The sequence below is a fragment of the Python bivittatus genome, unplaced genomic scaffold (genome assembly GCF_059951505.1).
Source record: "Python bivittatus isolate LINGU-HERP-01145 unplaced genomic scaffold, Pbiv_v1 ctg000020_np1212, whole genome shotgun sequence".
In the NCBI taxonomy this organism is placed as follows: Eukaryota; Metazoa; Chordata; class Lepidosauria; order Squamata; family Pythonidae; genus Python; species Python bivittatus.
Window position 1 is genome coordinate 63869559 of NW_028277030.1, and position 26683 is coordinate 63896241.

At 38.8% G+C, this 26683-nt stretch overlaps 1 long non-coding RNA gene across 1 annotated transcript; it reads left to right on the plus strand.

The window, feature by feature from the left end:
• The first annotated feature begins 7892 nt into the window (after positions 1 to 7892).
• Positions 7893 to 21232, plus strand: LOC148217069 (uncharacterized). Its single transcript, XR_015797952.1, has 3 exons — positions 7893 to 8017; positions 19995 to 20064; positions 21102 to 21232. It is a non-coding gene; the product is annotated as an uncharacterized LOC148217069 (long non-coding RNA).
• The last annotated feature ends 5451 nt before the right edge of the window (positions 21233 to 26683 follow it).

Consider the following 26683-nt stretch of genomic DNA (forward strand, 5'->3'; position numbering starts at 1 on the left):
ATTGTAGATAGATAGATAGATAGATAGATAGATAGATAGATAGATAGATAGATAGATAGACAGACAGACAGACAGACAGACAGACAGACAGACAGACAGACAGACAGACAGATAGATAGATAGATAGATAGATAGATAGATAGATAGATAGATAGATAGAGTCTGGTCATTTGTGCTTCAAGTGAAAACTCCAGGTTGATTTGTTTGGTGATCTATTTGTTTATTTTCTTTGTTGTCCATGGTATTCTCAAGAGTCTTCTCCAACACCAAAGTTTAAAAGCATCAATACTGTTCCTATCCTGCTTCTTCAAAGTCCAACTTTTATTTCCATAAAGTATCACAGGGAATTTTTTTTTTCTCTCTCTCTCCTATCTATCTATCTATCTATCTATCTATCTATCTATCTATCTATCTATCTATCTATCTATCTAATTTATATGGCTGCCCATCTCACAAAATGTGACTCTGGATGGCATACAATAAAAAACTATACAATGATAATATCAAAAAACATCCTACAATTAAAACATTAATATTATTATTAAAAGGCTAGGAGAGAGCATTCGATGTTACAAATAATGTAGCCACTTCATTAAGTCACCATTCCCTTGAGACTCCCAAGCCTGTTGACACAGCCAAGTTTTGGGGGGCTTCTGGAAGGACATCAAATTATCCTTGCCATGAAGAGCTTTAAAGGAATACCATGGCTTGCACAATTCTGATCTTTGTTGGTATAGAGACATCACAGCATTTGAATATCTTTTCTTCATGGTTGCTGTACCAAGTGCTAGTCTGTGGTGTATTTCTTGACTGCTTGTTTCTTTACTGTTTTTGGTTGATCCTAAAAGGCAGAAGCTATCCACCATTTTGATATATTCATTGCCAGTTCTAAGGCTGGTTGTTCTACCTGTTGTCATTAGTGTGGTCTTCTTAATATTTTAATTTTAGTCCCATTTTTTCACTTTGCTCCTTAATTGTTATAACTAGAGCTTGCAGATCCTTTGCATTTTTGGCTATCAAAATAGTGAGATTCTGAACAGCTTATTTGTTTGAAATTGTTTGGTCCTGTGATCAAAACTGAAAAAAGTTCATACAGTATTCCTTAAAAACCATTGGGTCCTGTCTCTTCTCCCTGTTCTTTTTTTTAATCTCCAAACGATCAATGCTTTTACAGGAGGACCAATCTCATCACTTTACTGCAGCTGATGAAAATAAAGCCTTTATCCCATGGCCCTGTGCAAATTATTCTTGTTAATTATTTTTTAATTATTCTTTCATCATGGCTTTTGGTGCTCATCATAATTTCCACATCAGTGGGGACAGACATAACATCTGGTTGTAATCTTCTCAGGAAGCTGCCATTGTGAATGGGAACAAGAGGTGAAGTCTTATCTGACTGTTTTACCGCAGTGTCTCATAAGGTGATTCTTTTAACTTTATTTCATTAATTGCTCCTTATTGGTAAGTGCACACAAATGCACACATGTGTGGGTGCGCACACAGAGCCTAATTAGTTGATGTTTCAGATTGTTAATTTTATACCTATATATTTCCAGAATGCCTAACAGCACATTAATCAGACCCATATTCAAACAGATGGGTAAATTGCATATTGCTCAGGTCCAAAGAATGATGAATGGATCCCTGTGGCGTATGAAGAGATTACACATGGCAATAATTTGGTAGCTTCTGGTGAGGAAAAAAAATGGGTTCCTTTGGAGCTATAACAGCAAGAGAGTGGAAAATGTTCTTTCTGCTTATGAACCGTTAATGGGGAAAAAAACCCCACCGTAACAGGCATTCGGGGAACGCAATTCCTGTCACCCTTAAATTTAAGAAGTAGCAAATTATGCTTCTGGGAAGATGGGGAAAAATAGTGTTACATGTACAATCCAGAGAGGAGAATGAAAATTATTAAAAGGCTCTGCCTGTGGGCAATAAACATGAGAAGCAAAATATTCACAGCATGGGTAACCAAAAAGTAAATTATTTAGCAGAAGGCTGACTGGGCATGCAGCACACCATTTAGCTGATACTCTTGGCTCATAGTGTGTAGCAAAGCATTAGTGAACATACTCATTTGTTAATGATGCAGAATTATTTGACAAATGTGGTAGGTAAACCCATTGCGCTGTTTGGGAATTACTCATTATTTGCTAGTGCTTTCTGACTGTGTACCCCAACTTTGGACTCTTCAGAAATAAAGATATTCAGCTCCCATAATCTCTAGTCAGTCATTCTGGGCCATTATGGAAGAGGATGACATACAAATACTTTAAGCAAGCAAGCGAGTGAGTGAGTAAGTAAGTAAACAGAAGTGAAGATTGATACCTCTGGAGGGCACAACGTTGAGGAAGACTCTTCTGATGTACTGTTTTTCAATAAGCTGATATTAAACTACCATTTGTTCTCCAAGATAGTTGCTATTACTAACATTTTCAAAATCTTGCTTGCATCTCTGATAATAGGAAAGTTAATTATAGAGAAGGTGATTAGAATTATGTCAGGGTAAATAAAAAAATCCTTCCTCCTCCTCCTCCTCCTCCTCCTCCTCCTCCTCCTCCTCCTCCTCCTCCTCCTCCTCCCTCTCCCTCTCCCCCTTCTCCTTCTCCTTCTCCTTCTCCTTCAAGATGATGCCAAAGGTTTAAAGTCCAAGGGTTTGCAGAAAACTAAAATTAAAAAGAACCTTAAATAGGAATTAGGAATTGCTCTGCCTGCTACAGTCACAGTCTTTCTGGGGAAAGTTGCCAGGGACTTCACTTGTGTAGTGGATAGAGGACAGCAATAGCCCAAAGTGCACCTTGATTGTCATTTTCTCCCATTTTGCAGCTGCATCCTTTTTTTCCCCCTTTCCTCCTTTTTTTTCAAAAAGAATTCTTCACACTTGAATGCATATTAGGCCTAGACTGGGTTGCTGCAATTCATCTTGAAGAAACCATTTGTGCTGCTCCAGCTACTACCTCCTATACTTGCAGAGGTTCTTTTGGAAGTGGAAAAGGAGCTGCCTTGCATTGCACTGTACTTCAAAGGGGTGCAGCATCAATGAAGCAAAGGGCCCCTCCAAAGTTCTGCACAGCCATACGATGCGTATTCATCCTGTTCAGCCACATTTCATCACACATACTATATTGGATCACTGGAAGACAGATGAGCAATGCTCGCCAGTGAAAAGTTAGTGGGGGGAACTCGATAAGAGAGAGTGGGGAGTGAGGAACTGTGGAAATGACAACCATTATATTCCATTGCTTCCTCTGTGTCTGATAATTGACCACAGATGTTTTATTGCAATTTTTTACTTCTTAAGTCTATGGCTAGGAGTGGTTGAGATATGTAGTGCTACAGCATTAGAGATTAAGATTAGTTCAGAGGTTAAGAAAAAATAAATGGAGGGTGGGGTGGCAAAGACAAACTAATAGGTTGAATCTCTAACATAGGCATCAGAAGTGTAGCATCTACAAATGCCAAAACAGCTGCAACATTTGTGGGGCTTTGAAGGTATCATAACCATCATCGTGAATCATCATCATTGTGAATCATCATCATCATCATCATCATCTTTTTTAATTAAAAGGAAAAATGGTCAGACTCTTGTGACCACCAAATCGGTAAGACTTGAACGCGGTCATTTGAAATCTCATGAGATTTGGGAAAGAACCCTAAATTTTCCCAAGATCTTGGGTTAAGATGGTCTAAATCTTGCAAAATTCAGTGATCTTGTAAGATTTCAGCCATTTTTTAAAAAAAAAAGGAATTAAAAAAAAAGCTTGTTGACTCCTGTTCTAACAGTTTCAATGCTGTCCCTTTGTACTATATAAGGGTCCCTTTGGTAATTGGCTCCTGGCCTTTAGAAGCTAAGTTCTGAGAATTCTCCAAACCATAAAAAGAATTTATTCAGAATATTGGATGTGGAACTTTCCTTCTTCCTTCTGCAAGTCTAGCTTTTTAAGTTCCCTGCTCTGCTCTTGTGAAAAACAATTATCTTTGCAGTCCATTCCAGTGTCTCCATCACCCCAAGGATGGAGTTGCTATTTTTTTTTTCTTCTCCTTGTTTGGCACTTCTTAGCAGCCTTCTTCCCTGTTCTCAGCATTGCAAGAGAAAGCAGCACTGTTTCCCCACTCATGGCTTGACATGCTACATGCTCACTATGTTGCTATTTCCAGAAACAGCTTCCTTCTTGACACACCTGAGATTGGCACCTGGAAGAACTAAAGTGTTATAATCAGAACCAATTAAGCAAATGAAAGAATGATCCCACAATCACATGTCTTGTATGGTTTGTTCTGAGCATTGATTGAAATGTACTTCCTTCAGTGTGGTAATTTTTGAAAATGTTTGATTGAGGATTTCGTACAACCCACTCAAGCTATAAAGAGATTCACAAAGGTTGGGATTTCAGGATGCCATCAAGAAGTTCCTGAAAAGGTGTCTTAGAGGTCTGGCTTTCGCTCTTTGTGGACCAGCAATAAGAACCAGCCTGAGAAAAAAAATCCAGTCCTTAGAACTCTTGGTCTGGATCGTGAGAAGTTGATAAAGGCAAGTCCATTTCTTAAGCCAACTTCAGAAATTCCAACCCAGTTTGGTAACAGGGCCGGCTGGTGTCAGATACTATGGCCACTGCAAAACTTAACTGGCCATTCTCTGATTCTTACCCTTCCCATCTCTGCAGGGAAGGCAAACCCTGCTGGCTAGCTGCTGTATGGACTGCTCTCCCAGTGCCTGCCTTTTCCTTTTAGAGATTGTTCCCTCCTCACTAGTCCCTGTGTCTTTCCTTTGCATTTCCAGCTGTTTGCACACATGAAAGTTTTCACAGTCCCTTTCCACATATCCCTTTCTCCTTTGACACTAATGCAGACCCTTTCTATTTTTTTTCTCCCCGCCCCCCACTTATGATACAATTGCAGTTCCAGTGCTACAGAAATCAAAGCAATAGGAACAAGTTGTTCTTTTGCTCCAATGTTCTTCTGTATGTCAATGAAAACTTTGTAGTAAGAAAAAACTAATAGTTCTCCTGGCACACAAAGACAGTGATCTGCAGTTGATGCTGATCTCAGGTGCTGCTGTGCAATTTTGCCTATCAGCCTGAACAAGACTGAAGTACTTTCCAGCCCATGCCAAATATCAAACCTGTAGAACCAAAAATCACTGTTGACAACACCCAGCTGACAAATGTAAACAGCTTCAAATACTTGGGAAGCTTCATCTCAAGCGATGGGTCTTTGGACAAAGAAATTGACTCCAGGATCAGCAAGGTCAGCCAGGCACTGGGGCGGCTGCGTACTAGAGTGCCCAATCAACACAACATCTGTATCTCCGCAAGCTGAAAGTCTACAGAGCTGTGGTTATCTCTTCTCTCCTATATGGATTCGAGTTCTGGACTCTGTACTGAAGGCACATCAAACAACTGGAGGTCTTGGATTGCGCGGAGTCCACCAGCATTGAGTGCCTGATTATCAGAGCCCAGATGCAGTGGGTGGGACATGTCATCAGAATGGATGACCACCGTATACCTCTCCAGTTGCTCTATAGTGTACTGGAGTCTGGGAAGAGACCTCGAGGTCGACCATGCAGGTGCTACAAAGATGCTGTGAAAGAAACCCTACGCCACTGTGACATCCAGCCAAGGGAACTAGAAGCTGCGGCTGCTGATAGAACCCACTGGCGAGTCCTGTGCTATGAAGCCTTCACTGGCTTTGAAGACAATTGCTGCCAAAAACTGATAGAAAACTGTGAGCAGCATCACAGAAGAACACCCACAGTTATTACAACAGTGGAGTTCCAGTGCCATCATTGTGCTAGACTCTGTGCTTCTGGACTTGGACTGCAGAGCCACCTCCGTGTCCACAGATGAACTGCACAACAGCATGTCTTCTTCGAACCCAAAGGACTACCATATATAAATAACATAAATGGATGTAGTTTTTTTACATACAAATCACATACCTTCCCCTCTTTCCTCCTTTCCTCTCTATTTGCAGTAGTTGTTCCCACTCTCAATGACTAGCTTTTTATCCTGTTTTAATTTTAACCTACTTTGATCCCACAGTGCATATTGTCAGTGCTTTATCTTGCCTGGACAGTTTCAATCTCTCTTTTCCCTCCTTCATACTTTTCTGCAAAGGAGAAAGGTGGTTGGGGGTGAGGGAGGAGAAGATGAAATTGTCCAGGCAATATAAAGCATCTTCCTATATTACACAGAACTCAAGCACAGCCAAAGCCACTTATTGAAGAGAATATCAATCTTGTGGAAGACCTGTATTTTATCTTCTAGAAGATCAATATTCCCCTGACCAGACCACACACACATTTACAAGTTGCTAGACAAAATGCTGCTGTCTCCAACAGCCAAACCACAAATGACCACAGATGCACTGATCCCAGTGGCTGGATATGAGACGGCGGTCCTGCAGCAGACTAATTGGAACACAGCAAGTTGTCTTTCTCTGGAGACTCTGGAGACCTAGAATATCCACATGGGAAGTTTTCTTCCATTTTCCAAGGAAAAAAATATGGGGGGAAAAAAGTGTGTCAACTTCAGCCTCCTTCAGCAGTAGAGTGGATGAGTGGATACCTGAAAAAATGGAGGATCTGTTGTGGGGACATGACCTCAGCAGAAGGTAGGTGGGGCATCTTTAAGCCTGGGCCAGGAAGTTGCTTGGATGAGCCATAGGTCATATTTATTGATCTGCGATTACAGCTGCTTGTATATTTGATGTCCTAGTATTAAGACATCAACCTGTCATTCAGCAAACATAAATGCCAGAGAAAGGATGATTTACAGTGTGGGTAGCACTATTTTTGGATATCATATTAAAATAACATTTGTATTTGGAACAGTGCTCTTGGGAATGGATTTTTCTATTCAAAGCATTTGAGCCTCATTTAAGATATTTATTTCTGAGTTATTTTATACATCTTCCGACTTAACATTTTTGCTTTCTGAATCAGGTTAGTGACAGATGGATTTTTTGCCACCGTCATTGTAAAGGATTTTTTTTTTTAAGGGAGGGTTAATGGGGATAACTACTCATACACTTTTTTCAGCAATATTGAATGTCCTTGCAAGACTTTGAAAGTGTACATGCATTCAGACTGAGGGCAACTCTTCTTGAATGGGCTTCAACACATAGACAGATTTAACCAGCTATGTCAGAGTCTGACAATAACCTGTTCTCTATAAGACATTAGAGGGAATAATCAAAAATTCAAATCCAGGAAACATTGCTGTGAAGAACGGAGGGTGTTGATAATTTCTCTTGTTTTCTCTCAGATCTTTTGTAGGCCTTCATAGCTTAGGACCAAGAATACTCAGAAACAGGGTTATCTACTGATTATGGATGTCAGCTCTGATGAGCTATTCAAGCCAACCTTTATTCTTACTAGCTCAGGTCCTCCAGAACTTGAATCCCATGTTTAAGTAACTTCCCACCTCCAGCCCACAAAACCCTCTAACTTCCAACTTTATTTTAGACACATCTAGTAATCAGGCTAACCCCAAGTAGCATTCTTCAACCTGATTGTCATACCAGTAGCAACAGCCTGTGCCTATGGGAAAGGGTGACAGCCTTTTCAAGCCAGCTACACCAGATGAAAGAATGGATTTTCCAGCAAGACTATCTTCACTGCCTATAAAGTCCTGTCAATTGCTCCAGGCTAGTGTGGAGAAATGTGTCAATCTCCTGTTGCAGGATCACTCTTCCTTGTTCTGAACCCCAAATCTCTTTCCTGGTATTCAGTGTACTAGTTAAAATTCTGTAACTTGTTTTCATGCCAGTTGGCTGCCTCTCGCTATGTACTTGTCTTTCAACAGTCATGCGGAGCGGCAGACTGAGTTCCCAGCAGACCAGACCAGGCCGAAGCTAATTTAAAACAATATTTTACCATCCACCGCTCTGAATGTTCCAGTTACTTGGAGATATTTATTAAAATTATTCTATAGAAAGGACAAAAAGAACATTGATATTGTCCCAGGAGCAACATCCAGCTGCATAACTCAGTATCACATGGAAAGGCAGAGAGGTAATACAATTTAATTTATTACAGGAAATTAGAGATTAAATGACATTTAAAAATAAAAAACAACAACTCCTCTAAAATGGCCAGAAGCATAAAAGTGGAAATTCCACTTTTCCACTTTTATGCTTCTGGCCATTTTAGAGTTTCTAAATAAGATTTCTAGCACTCTTCCCTTCACTGTATAGTTAGAGTTTGGTTGGAGGAAATCTAAGGGCATTTAGTACAATTTTATGAAAAATCATTCAATAGTTTTGAGGCCTGCTTATCAACGGAATGCCATTAGTTATTTCCCAAATGTTAAATACTTGGACCTGTACTTACAGGTCAGATTATTGGTGTGTCAATACTGATATGGCAGTTTTCTCTTTGACTTTGCTGAAATTAATTCAGTAAACAGACACTACTATTTTCCCTGAAGAGGTGTCAGCATTTGAGGTAACCAAGGTCATGGAACAAGCAAGGCAGGCCTTCCAGGGATTTTTTTTAATTGTGGTACTGTACGGTAGAACAAAATCTTGAAAGCCTGTCCAAGTTTCTCTGTGTCCCCTCTTATACTAAACAAAATCAAGGCTGGGTTATTCTGAGTTTCTTTCTCATGCTTCATCTTTCTCAGGACTGTAATCTTTTTGGCAAGTCCCCCCACATGGCTTGTTCACTCGTTCTCTGAGGTCAGCTCTAAATTCCTTTATACCAGGTTACATTTAAGCCATATTATAGCTTAATGGTCATATCTTAAGGTGAAAAGACCCAACTGTAGCATATGGTGTGATATTGCCTTTGTACTCTCCCTTATGTATTATCAGACAGTAATCCAGCCCCAGTATTAGGAATGCTACCTATGTTTTAATAGCAAATACATTTTTCCAGTTATCAATCTATTAGGGCTGTGCAAATTCAGTTCCAAAAAGGTTATTTGTAGTGAATTCGAATACAAACACAGCACCTGTCTGCAATTCTTCAAAGCAGACACAAAGCAGGCACAGCTCTATCTCTGTCTGTCTGTCTGTCTATCTAATTAATTTCTCTCTCTCTCTCTGCACCCACCCATCATACCATCTTGTTTCAGAAACAAGTTATAAACTAGTTGGAGGATCAGAGAAGAACCTTGTTACATTATGGGCCCTGGTCTGTATGTTGTTCAAAGCTGGCCCTTCCTTTGTTTAAACGGAATCAAGCCACACTTTTACAATACTGATTCCTTTTCATCTAAACATTATCAATTGCATGCTTGTTACAAGCAGATCATGCAACAATGTCTGGCACTGTGGAGTGTTCCTCCCATGCTTCCCTACTTTTCCAACCCTCCTCCACAGCCAGCTATCTGAACAATGTCAGTCCTTATTGGACAGGATTTTAAAAATTCTGTATTTCCAAACTGTGGGCTTCTTCTGAGCCTTTTGACACCACTTTCTTGTGAATGGTGGCTTTTTAGCTATGCCAATCGCAGCATCTGGGGAATGCAAGCAGGAGCTACAACAAAATATTGTGGTGAGGTTTGCTCTTTCTTTGAGATTCCAGCTACCAGTTCTGCTTCTCCTTTCTTCCAGTCTTCCATACTTTCCTCCAATGGTCATCCTTCCATATACCCATATGTGCCTAGCTTGCCCCTCAAGGTTGATTTTCTGAATATACTGCTTTTCCCAAACCTGCTGAGGACTTTTTCTTAAATAGCAATAGCACATTTTGACAACATAAATGAGAGAACTTGGAAAATGTAGGATGACAATAATGATGCTTGATATTTTTCCTGGGACCCAAATATCTTCCCAAAGTATTGAAGTATATGCCATCTTCCAGGTACTTTCTTGCTCTCTGAACAATTCTCAGTAGGGTGCATTTCATCTGTCTTTTGCTATGGAATTGAACAGCTTGACAGTGGCACTTGAGAAACTAGAACTATGCAATATACTGAACCTTTGCCTTTCCTATCTGATTCTGGAGATTCATGCAGACAATTAATCCTGACCCTCCCTCCAGCCACCTAGAAATAAAGGCTCTTGAAAGCTTGCTTTTGTAAAGCTCTAGAACAATCTGTTCCATATGGCTGAAGGGATCTAAAAGAGGGATCTCTCTGTCTCTCTCTCTGTCTCTCTCTCTTATCTTTAATACGTGCCTGGGCTGTGTCCAATGTATGCAATCTGCCCAACTGTGGTATATGAAAAACTTTAACAAAGTTTTGTTTCTGAAAAATAAGCATACTTGAGAATTGCTCATATAAAACTTGTATTTGATGGCAAAACTTTTCTCACAATCCTTTCTAATGGCTTAAAAAATAATTGGAGACCAATTTGGGGGATTTGTTTGCAGAGAATGAAATTGGCCTTTCTTCACTCTTACTGAACCCTATTTTCTTTAGTAAAATTATTTTCTTATCATGGCTTTCCACAAAGAAATATGCTTAATCATAACATATATATTGCAGGACCAAGAAAAAAAGAACGACATGTCTCCTTTACAACCCTACATCTGAAAATATGGGTTGTGCAGGAAAAAGAACAATAAATGGATCTCTCTCTCGTTATATTTTTTAAATGTTTCAGGCTGGCTCTTTGGTTTGTCTCTCTTTAACAATGGCACACTATAACATATCTCAAGTTGTATTTTCCGGCACCTTACAAACAGATTGCCAACAAGGTGATGACAAATGCATTTTCAAGTCAATTCTGTACAAATTCAAAGCAGGAACTCAAATGCTACATTTTAGCAAGGAGACTAAGTGTGCCCTTGAATAGCACTATTGACTTCAGTTGATAGATTCCGGTGCATGAACACGATCTCAAAATAGGATACAATTATATAACAATTCCTCCCTCTGCTCTTTTGCACAGGATCATTTAAGGTAGTGTCTTTAGCTTATATCTGGTATGCCTTTTCCTCAAGAAATATAATCTTGCCACAGTGGCTTGAATATGTCCAGCTTAGGCTATTTGAAATGGTTGAGAAATTTCTGCTGAATCAGGGCTTACTGGTGTAATCCTAAGTGAACTCAGATGAGGTAACACAATACCTATAGGGACTTCTCTACTGAGAAACACCCCAGTTGATGGCCACCAATTTTCTAGCCCCATCTGGCTTTAATTGCTTTAAAGATTCTTATCATCATCATGGAAAGCTAACATGCTACAGAGCAAAGCACCAGCCATCCTTATTTACAAAAAATTTATGAGGGCCTGAGCAGTGGCACCATTCTAAGGAAGGAAGGAAGGAAGGAAGGAAGGAAGGAAGGAAGGAAGGAAGGAAGGAAGGAAGGAAGGAAGGAAGGAAGGAAGGAAGGAAGGAAAGGAATTTAGAGTGACATGAGCATGAGAGTGCTTGGCGAGGGCTGAAAAATGTACTAAAATACAATCTTACCAGTTCACCTTCTGGGAAGTAAGCGGGTTAAGACTCAACATGGAATGGAAACCTTTTGAGAACAGGCAGCAGCGGTGGTAGCCGTTTTGTAAGAGCACCTACAACAAGCCCCCAAAATTCCAAGTGTGCCTGCTGGCCCATAAAGTTTTGAGTCTCTGGCTTTATTCTTCCACCAGAGCATTTACCTCGTAACAGCAAGAGCAGCCTGACAGTGGAATCAATTATCTAGCTGTTGAGCTTCCTTCACTGCATGTATTCAAGCTGAAGAGGGACAGCGATCCGCCAGGAACACTTTAATTTGAATTCTTGAACTAAGCAGGGGGTTGGACACAATGGCCAAATGCTCTCATTCAATTGTTTGATTTAGTATAAAGCCGCTGCTTAGTTTCCTTGCCGTTAACAGCAAGCCACGCTACCACATGCAGCAGCTTAGTATCTATAGCCATGAACTGCAAATCTACTGGATCATCTGACCTGAGTTGTCCCCATCTCAGGAAGTGAGGCATGTGCGCTGGGGCAGAAATTTAGTTCTTCTCCTCACAAATTACCTTCATGAGTTTGAGCAAGCAGGGTATTCATGGTGGAGCATAGCTCATACTGTACTTCTCCAACAAAAGCAGTAAGAAGCTATTGCAAGCAAATGGGAAACAGTGCTGAAGTCGACCGCTTGCTTTCTCAGGGCCTCCTGAAAGCTTTTGACAGCAATTTTTCCTTGGGGAATAAGTCCACAAAGCACTGCAGTTATTCAGACATGCCATTACCATATCTATGTACGGGAAACATGTGACTGCATTCTACTGGCCTGTAGGGAAAATAAAAATATTTCCATTATGCCAACCTGATCAAATCTTTCCTGTTCAGTGACACAGTCTTTTGTGCAGCTACCTGTCTGGGTCTCATTGTGTCTGTATGTTTCTATGAGCAGATAAATACACAGTATTTTCTTTTTCCACCCCCCACCCCCCCAAAAAAAGAGTGTGGGTTAAGCAGTACTGGAATAGAGCTAATAAAATGTTGCTAATGTATTTTCACTGTCTCTGACACTAGAACAAAGAGATGGATGAAATACAGTCTCTTAAATTGGGGGGCATATATTAAGAAAAGATACAGATATAGAATATGACACACCAAACTAGTTTATAGGGCATATTTATATTAAGGAATTAGGAGAGCCATTTTGGTGTAGTGGTTAAGGCATCAGTCTAGAAACCAGGAGAATGTGAGTCCTAGTCCTGCTTTAAGCATGAAAGCCAGCTGGGTGACTTTGAGACAGTTACTTTCTCTCAGCCCATGATGTCAGGCTTGGGTGACAAGCCAGTTGGTCAATTCCTGTCACAACCAATGGATCAACATTCAGTTGATCTGAAAAAAGCAGACTCTGCATCTGCGGGAAAAACACTAGGAAGAAAAAAATCATATTAAGGAAAAATGCATGTAAGGTGGTATACTGTATACATATATGGAAGTTAGAAATGAGAAAAATAGGGAGTGAATTAAATCCTTGCCAGTCCACCTTAGTTTTGCTGGCACTGCTTTTAATCTATGTGAAAAGCAGTGCCAGCAAAACTAACTAAAAAACTTGCTATGTTAAAGCAATTTTACACTTTTACAATGTTTGGCTGTTATACAGTATTTTTTAAAGCCCCTTGTGAGCCACAAGGAAATAGTTTAGCCTCCCCTCCAAAACCACCAAACTATTCCCCATTTCATTACCTATGAACAGAGTGGCAAAATTAGGGAAGCTATTTTAAAGGGCAACGTGATATGTTATTTATTCACTAATATTTATACCTCATCCGGTTTCCAGGACTTTAACCAGCTAAGGTAAAAGCTAACAAAGACATATGAATAGCAGGGCCTAATTAAAAGCATACATTTAAAGGTTGAAAATACCCATACCACAAGATATAAACTCTTAATGCCCTATTAAAAAGCCAGGTCTTTGAAGGACTGCAAAAGTCATGTGTAGAGTCATAGGAGTAAATAGAATATTTGTAAATGAATACATGAAATAAGAACATGAGAGTCTGTGGGATTCAGGGGGTTCTAAAGGAGTGGGCCTGCAATTGAGATTGTTTGCGTCTAGGCGTATCCTCTTAATCTGCTGAGAGAGGAACTCAAAGCATCCACTCTTGGGTTGGTTGGTGGGATGTGTGGATTCCTTCTACAGGAGAACAACCTGTAGGTAGCATGGACCAAAATGACATATGGCTTGATAGGTCTCACCAGCACCTTGAATTGTATCAGGAAACAAACTGGTAGCCAGTGCAGTGCCCACAATATTTGCTTATTACTTAAGCAGCCCTTACCTCTGGCATTTGGGTTGCCTCATGCTGTACCAGTTGGACTTTCCACATAGTCTTCAAGGACAGCCCCAAACATGCAACACAGCAAATGGAAGGGAAAGGGGTATAGCAACAGGTCAAGAAAGACTCAGGTTCAAATTCATAATCAACACTTTACATTATTCTGGTTCTTTCAACATATAGGTAGTATCCAATTTCAATACATAAATATATAAGTTTATCAAATTAAAAGTAATACAAAAGAGAATGAAAGATCCACCTTGGGTAAGGTATGGCATGCAGCCACTGGTGAGAAGCAGAAAGAAAAGGTAGGCCTGCTCAGGGGTGTCAAAAAAGTCAAGATGGCAGACACAACTATGCAATCAGAGCCCTACCCCTTTTGTATGTGTGTCACAATCACACAGTTGTGGCCACCATCTTGACACTTGCATTGCATTTTCCCCAGTTCTTTAAAAGATGCCTCTTATGAATATTACCCCATGATTTAAGAAGAACAAACGCTGAATGTGAAATATGTTTTTCCCCAAATTGTTTTGCTATTTCCACTGTTCAAAACAACCATATCAGTAACACCTAGAGAGTTTTACACTTTTAATAATGAATGAAACTTTTCAGATGAAAAGTTTGATTACTTTTTGCCTGGTAGCATTCTCACTGACTGATTTTTTTTTTCCCCTATCCCTCCTTGCTTATAAAGACAGGCCAGTGAAGATTTATTATAACTACTCTCAAGGGATTACTCCTTTCTCTAACTTCCTACCTTAAAGAAACATCCATGGGTATAATAGCTGCATTTTACACAGGCAAATCTGTAAAATAATGGCCAGATTCAATATTATTGTATAGATTTCATTGGCAATGGACTCCATATTCATGTCTTCAAATGTGGTTCTGGTTATCAAGGATTATTCAGTGGACTAGGCACTGGCTTATTTATTTATTTATTTCCTTTTAACTTTCCTCATATTTATTTATTTTTACAAAATGATTTCACCATGATGACTGCATCCTAGAGAAAATGCGGGAACCTTCTCCCTGATTTTATTGCGAGATAGAACAAATAAATATGTTAGAAATGAATGGAAGAACAAAACAAGAGGATTTCCCAGTGCCACTGAATGGGCTTGGTTGAACTGAGCTGTTTCCTTCTCTCTATCTTTTCATACTGTAATCATTTCTCTTACCCCAGTGTTTGTTTCCTGCAAAATCCCTCAGCACAAACCTATGGCACCATTATAAAATCTGAAGCAAAGGGCTCATCATGAGGAACTGTGCCCCCTCCTTTTCCTGGAAGCCACTTCAAAGAAAAGGAACAAGTACTTTCTTGCTTATTTTCATTAAGTCTCATTGTGTAACCTGTCACGAACAACTGTACAACAGCCTTATTATCTCTTCAATCACTTGGGGAAGCTTTCAGTGATCCTGGTGCTCCAGCAAGCAACGTGACTATTCCTGCTGTAATAAATATCCTGAAACTGGTTGCCTCTTATACCCCAGGCATTGCTGATTTCCCTTTAACAGATTCTGTTTCTATATGCCACATTTCTGGACCTTGGAGTCAACTTATTTTAGATTAGATTAGAATAGATCAGATTTCTATCCATCCATGTGTTGCTTTAAGAAACTCTGACAAATTTGCCCTTCTTTGTTCTATTATATTTCAGTATATAACAACTTTGAGAAGAAAGTGATTTAGTTGGTGAACAGCACAGATCCCTTCCCCAATGTATTTTTGTAGATTTAAGAAAACTTTGACAGACTTTCAGAGATATGACTGGCTGGTAATAGAATGACAGTTAGTAAAGAAGAAATTAATTATTTGGAAAGGTAATAAACATGTATAGAATAGGAACAAATCTCGATTAGAAAAATCCAATGGAAGGGTTCATTTTACTCTTCAATTGGGCACATTTTATCACCACACCTTAATGTGAAGACAGCAGTGCAACAAAAATAAAACCCTTATCTATGTTTACAGAAATAAATCCATATCTCGTTTGATTCTTTCTTCCTCTTCCTCTTCCTTTCTTTTCTTTCTTAGAGCCATAATTGTGCATCCTTCTTCATCTTCAGACATAATGCAGGCCAAATTTATGAATATCTGAAAACTGTGGCTGCTTCCAAAAACAAAACTGTTGTGTGCTGTTTATTAATTTTCCTATCCAGCAGGTAAAAATAGACCTTAAGTCCTGCCAGGCATTTGAGAGACAGCAAGAAATGCTGGTGGGAGGGGTAGCAGACTTAGGCCTCAAAGCAATAAACCTTCAAGGAATTGAATGCATACTATCTGGGTTAAATCACTGTAATTTCTGAAGCCTAAAGGTGTTATGGGAGGAAAATATGCAACAACAACATCAACAACACCTTTAACACAATCAAAGAACAACCTCTGCCTATCCCAGGTCCTTGAGAAGGACTCAATAAGAAGATAAAAATGCCAAATCCAGTCTAAACATCTGGCTGACTGTGTGACCAACCATAACAGCAGCAACAACTACCTCTCCAAAGGAACAGGACCTTGTTGTGGTGGAGGGGCTATGATGAAGCTCTAAGGGCTATGATAAACAGGTGCAACCATATCAGACAGGTCTTAGCTGAAGAGCTGGACTAAATCTGTTCCAAAAAATCCCATTCGATATGGTAAGAATACACAATTCGAATTTCATGCCGTATCAACTGTCGCCCAGATTAACAAGAGTTGCGTTGGATGTTATGGCTCCTGGGCATTCATCAAAAAATGTGCTACAGGGCTCATCTTCCTCTGCTAGGCAACCAGGGCAAAATCACTCAAGCAGAGTACAAACAATGAAGCGATACGTTGCAAAAACTGTTCACCAGATGTTTTGTAGAAAATTCAGCTTCACTGTTGGCAAAAATTACTAGGACCATGTGCCTGACAAAGTTTGCAAAAAAAGACAGAGAAAGAGGGGGAGAACAATTTTGTGGGATTTCAAAATTCAAACTGAGAAGCACTTTGAACATAATACTTCAGACCTTACTGTTAGAGAAAAAAAGATGTGATTTACTGATGTGAAATGTAATGGGAGAATAAAACAATATTGTGATTTACTAAACTGAGATTGAAAGATTATGGAAGAAAAAAAATCTGTTCTCCTACCAGTTATAACTGGAGCAATATTGAAAGGATTCACAAAATATTTAGAAATTTTAAACTTACTGGACTTGATATAACTAATTTTTCAAAAGACTACTCTACAGAAAGTTCCCTACTTATGAACTTTCGAGTTGCAAACTTTCACCCATATGAACAAGATGGTCCTAGAAGTTGGAAGAAGGTGGGAAAGGGTTAGTTTCTGGCATGCTGCAAACTAATCCTTTCCCACCTTCTGGGGGGTTGGAGGTTTGCGTTGGAGTTGGAGTTCCTGGAAAGGGTTAGTTTACGTGGCACACTCCATTGCTGAGTAAGGCAGGAGAGGCAGTGGTGGCTCCCTGGGCAAAGGGGTGAGCTGGTGGGGTATGGCATGCTCCATTGCTGGGTGAGGCAGGAGTGGCAGCAGTGGGTCCCACCCAGCTGCCCCTTCACCCAGGGAGCCACTACCACCTCTCATGCCTCACCCGGTGACGGAGCGCCCTGCGCCCCACTGGCTCATCCCACTGCACCCTCCACAGTCTGTGGGCTATCACTCCTCGCATTGGCAGCAGAAGACAGGGCTCCTCTGCCCACATCACTGCCTTGTCTCCTGCCTCCTCCTCTTTTTTTTACTTTTTACTTGGTTGGACTTATGAACAAAACAGACTTATGAACGGCCTCTTGGAACGTAACCTGTTTGTATGTAGGGGACTGTCTGTACTTGGAGTAGCATATATTTTATAGCAATAACTCTTCATTTGGATTGTTATGATGATCATGATAGTAATGCATAAATTAAGAAATTTGGCCTGTTAAAGTATGTTGCATGCTGCAATATCATTACTTGTTCTGTTGAGACTGAAGGAAGAGAACTGGAATGTGCCTGGATTAATATATATTTAAGAACTAAGAATACAAACGAATGCCCACTGAAGCTGATTTTGAATGGGAAACCTGAATGTAGTTTCACCTTTGCCCTTAGCACTAGAAGCAAAAAAAATGTAAAACCGAAGGATAATAACTGAAAGAATCAACCAAAGAGTCAGTCTTGCTGTGTATGGAGGGTGACTATCTGATACTGACTGCGTCCAGCTGGTTGATCTTGAAGAGCTCATCAGGTTTAGATCTGATTAATATTTGGATAGGAAACCACCAGGGCACTCTAGAGCTGTAGGCTAGACTGGAAATAAAGGCAGGAAGGCAAATGAAATATCAGAAGTAAAACTACATGAATATTCCATGAAATCATCAAGCCTGTTTGATTTTAAAGAGACTTAATTTTTTACGCAGTCTACAGTGCAGCTCAGGATGTATTTCTCTCTGTTCCATCCCTTTATTGTTCATTTGGTTTTTTATACCCTACATTCCTCTTGACGATGAAAATAATGCCTAATTCAGAGAAAGTATAGCATTAATTTGAAAATGGAAAGGGAATTATATGACTTGTATTTCTTGCAGTTTTTCCGGATTCATCATGGAAGAATGAATCAGAAGTCCCAGATCCCAAAATTATGGATGATTTTCCCACAAAGTTCTATATCTGCAAGATAGAATAGAATCTTGTGGAGCCACAAAGACACATGGCCAGGATGTTTAAGGAGTATTCCTCCAGCATAATTTTCTGAGAGCAGCCTTCCCAAAGAAGGGAAGCCATCATAAAATTATACCTTCAAAAAACACTGCACAAACATATGCAAACTTGTGAACCATGATGTAGTGTTGGTTTTGTTGGTTTTTGCAGTTTTTTCCAATGCACTTGTGTATGATTGGAAAAACAAACCAGTGAATGGAAAGCTCCAGAAAACTGTGTGCATAGTATTCTGTCCAAAGTCTAAAGACAAAAGTGGACTCAACTCTCCATCACCACCCCAGCACCCACACATCCTATGGAACACCTGGCCCCTAGGATTAATAGTGCCCCCAACCTCCCAGACTTTATTAAGGCTTTAAAACACTGTTCCATAGGATATGTGGGTGCTGATGGTATAAAGGTTGCCTGGCTTAGTCAGATGAGACGCAATTTTGTTTTAATGCTTTCCTGATTGTACCCCACCTTGTTGAAGTATGTATACACCTATAAATAAAAATAAATAAAAATAAATAAACACATAAATAAATAAATAATGACGGATGTCTTGCTTTCAGTTTAGAGGCAACAGAACTGTTTCAGCATTCTAAAACTGAATGAGAAATTTGGATAAGGAGATTGAGCAATGATTGCAGACACAAAATAGCCCTTATACTGCCTCTAGAGGACCAAGGGGAGAAGGAGATGCAGATCACGCTGCAATAAATAGACCAGGCAACCTTGCCATCACCAGAAGAAACAATTCCAGACCATTACTGAGTTTTTATAGCTATTATTTATTTCCTCCTTGCTAGTGGTGGACCATTAAGGGGTAGGAAGCAGGAGCAGTCTCCCAGGTGTTGTTTCAGATCCTCCGTGATTTATTCCTTAGAAAGAGCACTATTTATGTTGAGCCCACCAGTTTCTTACCTGTGTACTAAGCACACATGGTGTGAAGACAGATCACTCGGCTTCAGAAAAGAGATTGCAGAAAAACATCGCTGTACTTATCAGGATATAGTTGAAAAAGGGACATGGAGAACAGCAAGATTTACTTTTCTCCATCTGTAACTCAAAGATTTGTTTGAGGACTGTGCAACATTTTGAAACAGGCTCTGGAATAATCTTTGCTTCTGCCTATTTCCCCCTGCCTCAAATTTGAAATGATGTTCATGTGTGTAAAAAGGTAACGTCTGCCATGTGTGCCATCTCCTGTGTGTACATCTAGAATTAAATTTACAGCTGGCATTACACACAAACATACATACAAAAAAACCACAGAAAATTTTACATGTGTGTGCGTGTGTGTGTATCTCTCTCTCTCTCTCTCCTTTCTCTATCTTTATCATCTTAAAAACATAAAGCATACACAATCATATACAGATAAAACATGTGTAATATATGTACATTACTACTGTTTTTTAAAACCTTTTCAGAAACGTAACTGTTTTTCAAACAGATATTTCATAAACAAACTGGGATGTTTTATTTCTGGGTGCAGGTTCTACTCATTGTTGCAGTCTGCGCTGCCTTGAAATTCCTCCCTATAAAAATCCATAGCAAGTTTCCTTTCTTTTCCTTCCCCATCTTCAGTCTCTGTGTCTACTTCCTAATTCCGTCTCCTCTTTTTTTAGAGACATAACACCATATCCTATTCCTTCTCAGATATCTGGGTACAGATGACTGCAAGTTTTTGAAACCGGAATTTAAGAGGGAACAAGGTGTTCAGTTTTGGGTAAGCTGTGGTTGTTTCATTATAACATGCTTTTCTGAGCCATAGGTGGGGTTAGTCCCAGCTGTGGGGTAAAGAGGGGTAATTTTAATCCAAAACAGACCTTAGTTTGTTTGGAATTAAAGTGAGCTCCTTTGGCCAACCATATAATAAATCCATGATGCTACCCAGAGTACTGGCCATAAGCATCGTAAATAAATGAATTGGGCAGGCCCAATTCTGCCTACTCAGCTGTACAAGAAAAAAACCAAAAAACCAAAAAACCAGAGGCTGAAGAATTAGCCGCAAACCGCCTCCCCCCCTCCTCGCGCCACCATCTTCATTCTTGAATTCCAGGCCAGACTCCTGGCTTGTTCTGAAGGCATTATCCCTAACATTAATTGCCTTCCCAATGTTTTCTGTCACTCCTCCTCCAAGCAGTTACAACCAGCAATGATTCCAAATGCAGAGAAACTCCTATGGAGTTTGTTGTGATTGAGGAGGTTGACTTCCATATCTGGGCTGCACAAACTTTTAACTCTTTGCTATCTTTTGGGAGAAAATGGCTGGGGTGTCTGCATTTGACCCACTTAGCATAACAGTGGGCTGCCAGAACCCCCAGCGACTGACTGGTTCAAGCACATTGTGTGAATAGGCTCAATGTGTTTATGGCAAAGGTTTGAATTAGCGTTTGGTTATAAACTATTTGTCAGCACAGTTGTGCTGCAGGCTAGAGAACATGCTGTGAATTTTTGTTTAAATTCCACTCATTGTCTTTATTTATAGAGATCCCTTGTCTGCTTTCTTTTGCAGACAATTGCAGTTTCTAAGGGTTTATTGTGGGAAAGAATGACAGTTAAGTCAGTCTTTCGTGTGTTTTTCAAATGTGCTAATTCAACCATATCGGTCAAAGGCAACAAAGTCCTTTTACTCAAGAAAAGCAAACTGTGCTTATTTCACTCCAAACTTCTATTAATAATGTTACATGTATTAAGTCCAGCATTTCAATCAAGCCACAGTTTAGCTTTCCAAAGCTCTGATTGTTTTTTATCTGTTTACAGGGGTATCATACTAAATCTGCTTTATTTGAGGCTGATGACAATTTTAAATCAAGCAAAGTGGCAAGCAATGGTGCACTGATGAAAATATAATGCCTCTTTCAAACCTAGTCTGAATCAAGCTGATGGGAAACACAACCTGGGTTGAGGAGACCTGAAATGCAGAGTGACACTAAAACAACGTTGGAGCTCTTGACATATCACTTTTATTTGTACAGTTGCTATGATACCAAATTATATTATTCATTTAACTTCTGATGAGTTGGATACCTATTATATAACAAACTACATTAAATCTATGGTTTGAAGTTGTAGAGATATTTTAACTGCTGTATGAATTTGTTTTGAATATTGGTGCAGGTCTTGTTATTACCAAGTAAACATCATTCTAAAGAACAAATTGGGTTAAGATTTCCAGATGGGGAGCATTATTAATCTATTATCTATCTATCTATCTATCTATCTATCTATCTATCTATCTATCTATCTTTTTTTCTTTTTAAGCACACAATTCATATAATCATACTTGCAATGGCTTTTTACTTAGTCGTCTGATTATCCTATTTTCACCCATATTTCTAGAATTTCTCTAGTTTCTAAAGAATTATTGTGATTATTTGTCCTGAAAACACAGCATAGTATTTTGATAAGGATGGGGCTTATCAAAAATGGTCTTGAATAAGAGAAGAGATTTGAAACACTTTATAGGAAGCATAGTCATTTTATGGACATCACATTGAAACATTTTTGGGATACCATAGAAAGTAGCATCAAATAGTGATAGCAAATTCAAAACTTCTTTATTAAAAGAAGGAAAGAAAATTGGACTTGTCTAGAGAATATAGCCAAGGATTAAGGTGTGGTCCTTAGAAAAGAGTAATAGCTATAGGAATAGGACTTTCTGTGGCCCTCCTTTAGTCTGGCAGATGAAAATATAATGAAGATCAGTTGTTCTTCTGGGATAATGTCATTCTTCTGTGAGCTGTGTCTCTGAACAGCATTTTCTTTTCCTATTGGAATTTGTGCACACGGATCTATATTTGAAAACCCTAATGTGTATAGGTCTGAATGTGCAGATGGTGCCTTAATATATGCATAGATTAGCTTTTCTTAACCTTGTTACCTCCTGATATTGAGATTTCCCATACTGGCTGGGTAAAGATCAACAGGTTGGGGAAAACTGATATAATAGTTTGCAAAATGTTTTCACTGTTAGAGCTCAGTGTAAACATCTGACAGGGAAGATGGTATTAAGTTAGGTATTGTCAAATTTATAGCATTATTATAGTCCACTTTTTAAAGTTTGTGGTGATGTTCCTGCTTTCTAAGTTTTAGCTTTTGTCCTTCTAGGAATCATGCTGGACTATCTTCTGGCTGAGCCTGACAGTGCAGATCAAAATCAAAATATTATTGATCTATAAAGCTGCACCATAAAATGCATTTCTCTTGCACTAGCTAACACAAAATTGATACCATCCCATCCAGCGCAATGATGCACTAGCAAATAAATATTTCTCTTCTCTTTTAGCATCTATATTTAGATCAATATTTATATCAATTTTAATACAGTGTAGCTATTTTACATTTTATAAAGAGCAAAGAAAGTAACCCCTTATTAAAAGCCCTCAAATCCAATATTTACACAGCCTAAGCATCGTTATTCCAAATATTTAATAGAAAACAATACAATTTTAATTGGCAGAAATAATAATTTGAACAGCACAGCTGATGCATATTAGCTTGGAACAGAAACAGAAAAGAATTTTAGAAGCAATTATTCATGCTGGGAGTAATCATGGTATGGAATAACACACCATGCATAGCTTTTGAAGCAGAGTGAGAATGAGAGAGACCACATCAAAATGAATCTTAGATATCTTTCCACGTCATGGAATGCTAAAAAGAAGACAATTCCTGAAGAGCTGTGTCAGCCTTCCTTATTCTCTCAAGAAAAAAAAAAGTAGTCTCATTGTTTGCAATGTACAGTACATCAAAGTTTAATGATGACTGCCATCATCCTAGTTGCCCTGATGATGCATTAAACAGACCCTACTTTCCTGAAGTCCCAGAAGGAGCTGAAGTAATAACGAAGAGGAATGAGGAAGAGAATCAGATGCCTATTCTAATAAGTTGCTCAGTTGAAAAGAATTTGCATAAATCTCCTGTTCCCATGAGTAGAGCTGCATATAGAAGATGCCCATAGAAGATGTCTGTAACCATTACTGGTTAAACCTTGACTACAGAAACAGCTATATCTCTGTTGAACATTTTCAGTTCAGTGAGTATTGTGTCATGGGTCATCTCATTTAGCCACCTTCAATGTTCAGTATTCTTCTGTTTCTGATTAGGGATGGATGAGTCTGTCATTTCAATTTACTCCATATCCATTTTTTATTAAATCTCGAATGTGTTCCATTATATTCACAAGGGAGTTCTTATCCAAGAAAATTCCACTGAATGACGTTCTCCCCTCATCCACATTGTTCAGGTACAACTATTCTCCACTTGCAGAGATGTGTATTCTATCTGCTTACCACACTACTGTACAAGGTGAGGAGCCTGTCAGAAAAGAGTAGTGGCAGTCTTGTTCAGTGCTGCATGTTCTTGAATACAAAGGGGTTTAAGCTCTATGAGCAAACCATTCAAAGCCCTCTGACTGGGGCTGAAATCTATCAGTCTTGCTTTATTCTGCTTTCCATTAAAGGAAAGGAAAAGTCACAGTTTCTTTCAATCCCATTTATAAAGACCCTGGTAAAGTTGGTAGGTTCTTATTAAAACAAAACAAAACATTACAAAAAAATGAAATTCTCATCCATCTCTACTTGTCTGCTGTTGAGCCAGAATAAAGCTTTGTAGTACCTATAGTCCTTTCTCCAAATGAGTCTAGGGGTTTAGGCTATCCCAGAGCTAGAAGGAAGATTATTCCAGAAACAGGTCTGAAAACTGTGAAAGCTCTTTTCCCCCTCAAGAAGAACAGTTCTGTGAAAACAGCAGCACTCTGCTTTAGAGGATGTACTCCAGTGCCTATTACCTGCTACTTTCAGGACTGAAATAATGAGGAAGGTGAAATTGTCAGGGGCTTTCAAGAAATGAGGCATCAGTTTCTGAGGAAGTTTGCTAAGAAATGCTGTAGTCTTGAGACTAGTGGGTAGACAAAGCACAGCTCCTTGAGGCTGTCCCTCCCCTTGGTCTATGTGTAAACATCTGCAAGAGAGGTTGCTTTTGTGGTGGTTTCCTGATGTGAATCTCCCCACTTCTTTTCTATATTTGAATCCTGAACCATAGAAGGATTAGCTTCTACTCCTTTAACTGTTTTCTCCATGTTCATATTGGTGCTTCTGTCCCAAATATGATTCTCCAGTGTATCACCATTTTGAAATTCATGGTGAGAGAGAAAAATGCAAATGAAATATTCCCAGATCATGCCAACTGAAAGAAGCCAATCAAAAACAAACAAGCAAGTATTGTCTGATGAGCTTCATATCATCTCAGGTGCTTTCCTTTTGCTAAGGCTGTCATGCTATTGATTAGTATGTGCATTTTATTCTGCATTAAGAAATAAATATTCTCTTCCAGGGGTGTATTAGCGGATTGAAGACAGCTCAGTTTTTGTGGAGATGATAACTATGGTGGTTAAGAGGAGCTGGTTCAGAGCCATCTTCAGACAAAGGAGATGATTGGATCACCCACAAGTAGTTCTTACAAAGGCTCCCTGTGAAGAGATTGCATTTTAGCAATCTCCAGTGGGTTGAGCACTCTGGGAATCATGGGAAACATCAAACCCAAGCCATGTTTGGAGCCTCTAAAGAGACACTAGATTTGCTTTCACTTTCACTTTTAATTAACATCGGAAATCATTTATTAGTGATTTACTTGGAAATTAAAAACCTTCTGAAAGGCAAGTTGCTGTACAATGGGAGAATTTCCTTCTATCATGGGAGAAAGAAGATTTAAGTAAGTTTAAAGATTAAAAAGAAAAAATGTAACTTTTGGAAAACAGCAAAAGAGAGTTAAGAATACTGAGGGGGGGCTGTTCAGGGGCTAGATGGATTTGAAAGAGTAGTGTTTTTTATGGACTATTTTAAATTTTATAAAAATGCAGCAGATGATTTTGGAATTAACTATAAGAAAACTTATTGTGGGAAAATTTTGGTTCTGAAAATAAACTAAAGATAAGACTGGGCTTTGAAGGTTAACTAGAGAGAACCAGAGAGCAATTAAAGGAAAAGATACTTCCTAACATAATGGAGAAACATTATTTTACTATAGAAAAAATTAAATCTGTTTGGGAACAATGTGTTCAGGACTTATTTTTAAAATTGGATCCAACAGAGATTATAGAAGAAGAAACGATTCTACTGGATAAAACAGAAGTTGAAGATGATTTGAATAGGGATTTTAAAATGGAATGTAAAGAATTGCCAGACTATAAAAGGGATATGGAAGATATGGAAAAAGATGTTGTGGATTTGAAAATGGACTTAAAAATATTTGCATACAAGGGTGACCTGGAGAAAGAAGTTGTAATGGATATACAAACTATACTGGCTGATGTTTTAACAATTAAAAGGCATATCCTGATTATAAATCAGAAGAGTGACTTGGAGAGTTATTGTATTTTGGATCCACAGAAGAGAAGTACTAAATCTCCGAAGTTGCTACTGAAAACAGACAGGGAGAAAATGATAAGAAATCATTATGTGGGACTTTATTTGGAGAAGTGACTGAATATTAAACCTCTTAAGAAGAAAAAGGAGTTCAAAGTGGACTTATCTGAGCAGAGTTAAATTGTATAAATTTTGATTTTGGGTTATTATTATTGGAATCTTTTTTTTTTTTTTTGGACCAGAATTGCAAGATGATGTAAAGATTTTTTTTTTTAATATGGGAATAAATCTTACTGGAGATGTAAAACAATCTAATTAATGACAAAGTGGAAATTTTGGAAAGTAAGACAGAAGTTATAAATAGAGAGATGGAAAGTGACTTAGATAATCTGGCATTATTGGAGTTGAGAGTGAAGGAATTTTGCTTGAGATTCAGAACAATTCCAGAGGATTCTGGTGAAGACATTAGAGAAAAGGTAATTAAAGCTTTGTTTGTTTGTTTGTTTGTTTGTTTGTTTGGAATAGAATGAAAAGGATACAGAGGCGGAAATTGACAAAGTTTATAGAATAATTACAAGATTTGCGAGAATAAGAAATGTTCCAAGGTAAGTCCTGGTGCACTTTGTCAGAAAGAAGACAAGAGGCAAAGTTCTGCAGAAACATTTTAATACAAAGTTGAAGATTGATAATACAGATGCAATTGTGCTTAAATACATTCCAATCAAAGTACTGCATAAGAGAAAAGAGTGCTTCTTTCTGACTAATAGACTTAAACAGGAAAAGATTCCATTTCAGTAGCATAAGCTGGAAGGAGTGATTTTTACTTTTAAACAGCAGAGGTTTTGACTGAATTCTGTTCAGAAAGTGAGAGAATTCCTAGAAAATTCAAAGAACTGGAAACAATACAAATAGATGTAACAGATGAGACTACACAAAAGCCTCCACAGGTGCAAAAGGAAAGTGAAAGGGATGATAATG